The following is an 8,404-nucleotide window of genomic DNA, read 5'->3' as shown; positions in this document are numbered from 1 at the left end:
TTGAAACACTTTTGACTTGCATTGTACTTACAAGTGTACATATAAGCACTAACTTTGAGACTGTGTTAGAGTAATAATAATGATTATTTTGTCACGTGAGTCATACCAATTTGTAATAGATGCAGACAAATAGATGCTATCATTATTATTACTACTACTGCAGTTGTAATATTTATGTTGTATGCTAATTTTTAAGTTTTTTTTTTTTTTTAATGTAATTGCCAATTTTGACCACTAGGTGGGGAATACGCGCAATGTTACTGTGATAGAGCTATTAAAAAAAACAAAAAAAAAACCAATATTAATGTTTTTAAGGAGGACAAAAGGACTACCTTTCCCAGCATTCCTGTCGAGGTCTCAGGGGAAGAGTCTACTGGGCAGGGCTGCATTCTACTTTTTTATTTTTATTCTTTTTTTTTTATTATTATTTTTGAGCCAGTATTAAAATGTGGAGCGTCCATAGTCGCATTCCCAGATTTTCACTACATTCGGTGCCGTGTTTTTATTTTAAAGTTCCTTTAATTTTAAAGTAATTTTCAGAATAATTTGTGGGTATTTAACGGTTAATTTTTAAGGTCATTTTACAGAGAGAGAGAGAGTGCAATTTGGTACAAATTCTTAAGAAAAATCAGAAAAAAGTGTTAAGTCGATTTAGTTGGTCATTATATTTGTGTTTATATATTTAGTTTGACAGAAAAATTTGGTGTTCACTGTGTAGTTTTGTGTCAAACTACATGTTAGCATATTATAGGCTGTCTCTTATTTCCTGTATACCATCAAATCACATAAGAAATGTCCTGAGAATCAACAGTTACACAGCAGCTACTTTAAGGAAATTATTGGATAAAAAAAAAAAACAATATTCTAATATATGGTTTGACACACAAAACTACACTGAAAACAAAGTATTTTCTGTCAGAGAGTTTAATTTATTAAGAGTCTTTGCTAATTTACAACTATGATCCCAAATATAACAACCAACTAAACCAACATAACACTTTTTCCCTGCTTTTCCTTTAATTTATATCAATTTGCTCCCCTTACTCTGTAAAATCTCCTAATAATTACTTTTCAATACCTTCAAATTACTCTGAAATTTGTATAAAATTAAGGGACCTGTAAAATAAAGACTATTTTTATTTTTTTGCACTCTTTTGACACAGTGCGAAAGACTTTCCCAAAAATCAACAACAAAAAAGCCCCACTCCTCTTTTTCTAAATAAAAACACCTCATCATTTGATTTAGCACAGTCCGAATAGGTAGAAAATAAACAATCATCTGGTCGCTTTCTCCAGCCGTGATAAATAACTGATGTGAGATCTCTTGAAGTGTGTCTCCTGTCACGTGACTCCATCACTGCTGCAGAAAGTCGATCTGTGTGTGATCTGATGCTGTCTTTAGTTGTCATGTCTACCTCATTTGCACTGATAGTAAAAGAATGTTTGGGTGGGGAAGAAAAAGTAGACTTGTTAAAAAAAAAAAAAAAGTTTGTTCCCCATATTTGTGCAAATGCTGACATTAAGAGATGAATGAGAACAGGGAGGAGAGAGCGGGAATCCAGAGTGGAAGCTGGAAAATGTTCCTTTTTTAATTTCCCCCTCCGCTGACGCAGCACTACAGGACATCATGCTGGACTTTAATCCCATGTGGGGACGCTAAAAGACATTCAGGGTGAAAAACACATCACCTAAAATGTTGTTTTTGATTTGTGTGGAGGGAAATGTTCTGGTAGGAATCTGCAGTTTTTCTCCTGATCCTCAAACCCTCAAGAAATATTTGAACAGTGAGATTTCTTATTGCCAACTTTCTTTTTTTCCTTTTTTTTTTAAAAAAAAAATGCTTTTATTATTTTTTAAATGAGTTTCAATCAGTGCTGACCATTCCTTACTTGTGTTATATCTGCCAATTAAAGCTGCACTGGGTAAGATTTAAGTCTGAATACCTCCTGTGGCTGCAACAGAGAGAAGAGTCGATGCTGTAGATTCGCCCGTTTGGCCAAAAGAGAACTTGTGTGGAGAGTCGATAACGTTGGTAGAAGTTGGAGTTTCCAGGTTATGTGTTGCACATGTAAAGATAATAACACAAACTGGAGTTTCAGAAAGAAATGTGACACATCCAGGTTTCTGATCGTTCTCTGTAGGAAATGAAGAACCAGGTTCCATGTAGACGTCATATTGTGGATCAAATCATAATCGGGATAAATCTCGATCGTACTGTAAACTGTTTACTGACAGTCTGGAAACTGACATCAGGGTCTCTATTTGTGTCTTCATGTTGTCAAAATCAACAGAATATTTTTGGGATATTTTCTTGTGGAGGTGAAATGATTAATTGATTAGTCAGTGGTTAGAAATTTAATCAGCAATATTTCTACAATTAATGTACGAAAGCACCAGTGTATAAGATTTAGTTGAATGACGTCTTCAAATGTTTTGTTTTTTGAGCTGCAACTAACAACTATTATTAATCGATAAGTTATTTGGTCCATGAAATGTCAGAAAATAGTGAAATCTGTCGATCACGCTTCCCAAAGCCCAAGATGACATCCTCAAATGTCTTGTTTTGTCCACAACCCAAAGATATTCAGTTTACTGTCATACTAAAGGAAGGACTAAAGAAACCAGGAAATATTCACATTTAAGAAGCTAGAATCAGAGAATTTTTTCTCAAAAAATGACTCAAAAGCATAATTGATTATCAAAATAGTTGGCAATTAATTTAATATTTGGCAACTAATCGATGAATCAACTCATTGTTGCAGCTCTTCTTTTGTTTTGTCCGACAAACAGTCCAAAACCCCAAAATATTATGTTCACAATGAGATTAAAAAAAAACAGAAGTTGGGACAAGGGAATGTTTGGCATTTTTTTCTAAAAAACGATCAAAACAATTGATTATCAAAATAGTTAATTTTCTGTCACGTTTCAGTCCAATGTAGGGCTTCAACGATTATGTTATAATTGATAAATTAAATATCAGAAAATGGTTTAAAATGCCCATACCAATTCCCACAATGTCTTGTTTTGTCTGACAAAGACAAAGAAAACCAGCAAATACATTCACTATAAATATTCACTTTTGAAAAGCTGGAAGCTGTGAAATTTTGGCATTTTGGCTTTAAAAAATTGTTGCTACGTTTCTGTCAACTGACTAATTGATAAATCGACTAATCATTTCAGCTCTAGTCCAAGAGTTGTTTAGGGGGAACTGTAGAGCTATTTCTCCTTTGTTCAATAACTCCTTGCTTCTGTTTGGGTCCATAAGTTTCCTGGTGCAGTTTTAAATGTTTCTGTGGGACAAACTCTTCCAGTGTTACTGCCTCAGCCTCTCGCCCCCCCCTCCCCCACCACCACCACCACCACCACCACCACCTGACTGTCCTGTTGTTTGTGGCCAACAGATTGATAAACTGAGGAGCAGCTGTGATGATGATGATGATGATGATGATGAATATAGAGTTGGTGTTTGTGTGCAGAGCAGGATGGATGTATGTCTGTCAGACATGAAGACAAAAAAAAACAGCAGGAGGCCGGGTTTAAGATGTTCAGGTTCAATGCAGGAGGAGTGTCATAAAAATGACTTGTACAGAAACGTAACAAATAATTTTGGAGAAATAAATGAACAAAAATGGAGTTGTTGTCTTTGTGGTCTATTTACTTCAGTAAAAGTACCAATACAGTAATGTAAAAATATTCCATTACAAGTAAAAGTCCTGCATTAAAAATACTACTACAGTAAAAGTACAAATGTATTATGAATTTGATGTAGTTAATATATCAGTCAGAGGGACCGAACCATTACTTTCTCTGCATTAATTTATCGTACATGGCATCATTAGATTGTTAATACTGAAGCATCAGTGTGTAAGCAGCATGTTACTGTTGTAGCTGCTCGAGGTGGAGCTAGTTTCAACTACTTTATATACAGTTTAGTACTGTTGTTCCCAACCTAGGGGTCGGGCCCCTCTGAGGGGTCGTGAGATGATTAATGGGAGAGGAAAGAAGAAAAAACAAAGTTCTGATACACAAATCTGTTTTCAGTTTTTGGACTTTTTCTCTAATCTTTTTTTCTTTTACTGCACTAATGTTGAAAACAAGATGTAATGGATGTGATTGGATAGGGCTGGATTACGCAGTTGAATCAAATTATCTCATCTACAACTTTAAATTAAATAGTTATTGTTAAAGCCACCAGATTGGCTTACCAGTGTTTACTTACAGCTTAATGCAAATGACTTGTTAAATATCGTTATGAGATATAAACTATTAATTTTGACATCATGTTTTTGCATATAAAAGCTAGATACCTATACCTTTAATATTTACACACAGAGCAACTCTGAAATTTAATCTGGAGCCACGAAGAGCCTTTAAAAGTAATCAATCAAATCTTTCAAATCAATCCTAAAACAAACGTAACCAGTGAAGTGATGATAGAAATGGAGTAATATGATCCCTTTTCCTGGTTTTAGATCAAAGTCTGAAAAGCACCAGGGTTCTGTGCTAGTTTAATATATGTTATTTTAATATGTTTTAATGGTGAAAATAGGACTGGGCTTTCTTTACAGTTTGTGAATATCATCTTATAATGAATTTTGGCATCATAGTTTTGTTACATAACCTTGGTAAGTTACCTGCCTGGTTACCTGCCTATACACATAATTACCACTGTTTAATATTTCCCGCTGAGATGGTGAGGAAACGATAAGACATCATCATTATTTCTATTTTGCTGCTCTCACTGTGGTAAAACAACATCATCTCACTCTCTCCCAGGAGTCATCCCTCCCCTGCTAACATTCAGAGTAAATTCTCTTCTGCTTCATAAATTAGTTTTAGTCCTCTTAACTCTCAGTGCGATTCTGAGACACTTGATAAATATAGGCCCAGGGTCAAAGTCTGACTTATAACACCTTTTTTTTTTTCATCTTTTAAGATAAGATGGAAAATTTGTATAACTAATCTGTAAAGTGCTGATTTCAACAAAATCCTGATTTAACTGTTCAGTTTATAGTCAGTTAAGAGACTTGAGTGAAGATGACAAAATCCAGATCCAGAATCCAGTCCAGGTGGATCAGGATACAGCTGATCCTCTCTCAACACACAATCCTGGATGTTCACCCACACTCTTACAGAGATCATCACCATCTGATGAGAGAAGAAGAAACAACAGAGGTCATAAATCAGTGTTTACTAAGAAGCATAGCTTTATACTGGATGTGCTGCTTTATACTAGCATAGCTAGTTTCCTTTCAGCTCTCATGTTTATGTGTTGGAGTGAACACACTGAGCTCCAAGCTCGTAGACCTGCAGAGACTTTTGGTATCAAGTCTGTTTACTCTGCAGATTTCACTGAAGTACACAGAGGAAGTAAATTGCTGAGAGTCATGAACACATCATTACCGCAGAAACACAGACTCATCAGTTTACTGATGGATTTACTGTTGATAAATGTCAACTGTTATCAAAGTTTAAAAGCTACAAAATCTCTGGGATTTGAAGATCTGTGATGCCTGGACTTCAGCAGAGGTTCTGGCCTGTATAAAGACCACATGGCTACTAAATGTAATGATGGTTCATAGTGATTTGCAGGCTTCAGTCAGACTGATCTCTGACAAAGAGACAAAGATGAACTGATCAATTCTTTAGTGTTAAAATGAGAAAACAAATGCTGTCAGATCAGATTTGATGGTACGACAGTTTGATGATGAGGACCACTGTCTCTATACATCTTGTAAGGCTGTCAGCTGTAATGCAGCTTTATTTCTTGCAGACAGGAACACAACAGTCGTCTTCACATCAACTCAAACACATGATCACAACAAGCTTCTGGCTGATCTGATGGGCTGACTGTTTTCTCTCTCTGTCTCTCTCTCTCTGTCCAATCCTGTAGCCTGTCACCATTCTCCCCTCACAACTTCATTGAGGAAAGCAGCCACTGAGAAGATTGGAGGTTCACCAAAATACTGGATCTTTGCTTTGATACTGTGTTTAACACAATAGTACTGAAACCAGCACAGACTGACTCCAACTCGCAACTGACCTCAGAGTCTCCAGTCTACAGTGTGGACTCTCCTTAAGATCAGACAGCAGCTTCACATCTGAATCTTGCAAGTTGTTGTAGCTCAGATCCAACACTATCAGATGGGAGGGGTTGGACTTCAGAGCTGAGGCCAGAGAAGCACAGCTGATCTCTGACAAGCTGCAGCACCACAATCTGAATAAAAAATGTCACTTTAGAAGACAAAGTTCACGTTTGAAATCTTTCAATGTTTAATAATCTGTTCAGAGCTGAAGAAGGTTTAGAATGTAGAAGTTTAAAAAATGCAAGTTAAAAACTCAAATACAAAGAGTGAAAAAGAGCTCTCATTATTATTAATGACAATATGGTGCTATTTCAATAAAGATGTAGTGACTTCACATCTTAAACTCTGCAGCTCCACCAGTGACTCCATCTATACTTACTCATATTATGCAGGCAAACACCAGTAAAAATGCAAAAAGACTAAAACATGACAGATCTATCATTTTTAGGCCTACATGTGCAAAACAGTTGAGCAACAATAATAAAAGACTTGCATCACTTGTAGGGGCTTCATCCTTATGCAGATTTAAAAAAAAACATGAATGCTATCCCATGAAGCAATACATGGACTGCCACTACCTGCTGTTTCAACTTCGTCACTTTGAGCACAGACAGCAGAAACTGAAAGTCTACTCATTAGTTAATCTGCACTGTTTGTATTTGTGTCGACATCAGTCTGATGCCTGCAGACAGTTGGCTGTTTTCACATCTCATAGTCAGAGATAATACCTCGTAAACAAACACAAACCGAGTGTGTGGAGTCTTTTTTCAGTCTGTTCCTCTTGTAGATGTGATCTCTAGATCCCCTATGAGACAGCCAGAGTCAGCTGACCATCCTGAGTTCCGTAAACTACGGCGGGTCCACAGACTGAATCTATTCACATCACGGTTTACAGGACTGTGGTGACTCAAGTCAGTTAATATAGCAGCTAGCATCTACGTTACTTTTAAAATTAAAATAAGATTTTTCTGCACATTGAAATAATTCAATTTCCACAAAGTTGACATTTTACACATCATGCTGCTCTAACTGAACCATTTACAACAATTAACCACTGCATACACACAACGCAGTGCACATGTATATGTTTCCTGAGTAAAGGCAAAAAGCAAAGATCAATCTCTGGATTTCAAGAATCGATTATTGATCATTCAAATAAGAATTGTGATTTTAAAAAATCTGTTTTTGTGTCCAGCCCTAAAGTTTAGAAGATGGAAACTCCAAAGACTCGAACCTAACAGGATGCAGGTTAAAAATTGTCATATATAAACGACAAAAAACAGTGTTTAAGAGGTTCAGAGTGAATTATCCAGTGTAGGATTTTTCTTGCTATATGAAGGTTGTAAATGCAGCTCAACATTGCTCTGACACACTGAAGAAGAAAATAGACTTCACTCTTAAGATACTCAGTGTGGATCAGCATAATATCAGCTTTATGTCTGCAGTTTAGTGTCACCACAACCTTAACATCATATTAATCTGAGCACAGAAATAAAAAATGGTGTCTGACCCCAAATACTTAAGTCTACAGTGTGGAATCTCCAGAAAATCACACAGCAGCTTCACGTCTGAATCCTGCAGCTTGTTGTCACTAAGATTCAGCTCTCTCAGATGGGAGGGGTTGGACTTCAGAGCTGAGACCAGAGAAGCACAGCTGATCTCTGACAAACTGCAGTCCCACAATCTGAATAAAGAATAAATGATGTAGATAAAAATCAATTTATAGTCCAATCAGATTTGTTCAGGTTTTAAATGTGTAGTTCAACATTACTATGTCCTAATCAATGAGCTTTTCACTAAAATGAGTAGAGTGACTTTGTCATTGTGTTATTGTGGATCATCATAATGTCAGCCTTCTACAGACATCATCCAAATGTCACCACAACATTCAGACACATATTCATGTCAACACTGATTCATAAAAAATACTTTAAACACCTGCATTGATCTCTCTGTGTTCGTCTGTGTATGTGTGTGTGTGTTCTGAAGGATCAATATCACTGATCAGACATTATTCATTAAAACACATTAAAGAATATAATAAAGAAATATTTCTCCTTCATCAAGTAAACTTTATCAATTTAAAATAGATATTAGTTGAGAGGATCTTCTGTATACAGATGTGACTCTTTACCAAAAACGATAAACAATAATTTACTTTAACAACTAACAACATATATTTTCTACAGTTTCTGTAAGAATCAGTAATCTTTTATAATTACAGACTAAACTTTGTACAATAAAAAAATAAATATGGAAAAAAGGAAATTAACTTCATGGATGTAAGTTATGTATGTACATAATTTAGGTTCAGTTGT

General features: G+C 35.7%; 1 long non-coding RNA gene across 1 annotated transcript; it reads right to left on the bottom strand.

The window, feature by feature from the left end:
- Positions 1-4,004: 4,004 nt before the first annotated feature.
- Positions 4,005-7,697, bottom strand: LOC121884566. The gene is made up of 3 exons (XR_006092366.1): positions 7,597-7,697; positions 6,044-6,217; positions 4,005-5,148 (listed from the first exon to the last, which is right to left on the bottom strand). It is a non-coding gene; the product is annotated as an uncharacterized LOC121884566 (long non-coding RNA).
- Between the last annotated feature and the right edge of the window lie 707 nt (positions 7,698-8,404).

Source organism: Thunnus maccoyii, chromosome 18 (genome assembly GCF_910596095.1).
Source record: "Thunnus maccoyii chromosome 18, fThuMac1.1, whole genome shotgun sequence".
In the NCBI taxonomy this organism is placed as follows: Eukaryota; Metazoa; Chordata; class Actinopteri; order Scombriformes; family Scombridae; genus Thunnus; species Thunnus maccoyii.
Note: the sequence above shows the minus strand (reverse complement) of the source record. Positions and strands in the feature narration are given on the sequence as shown.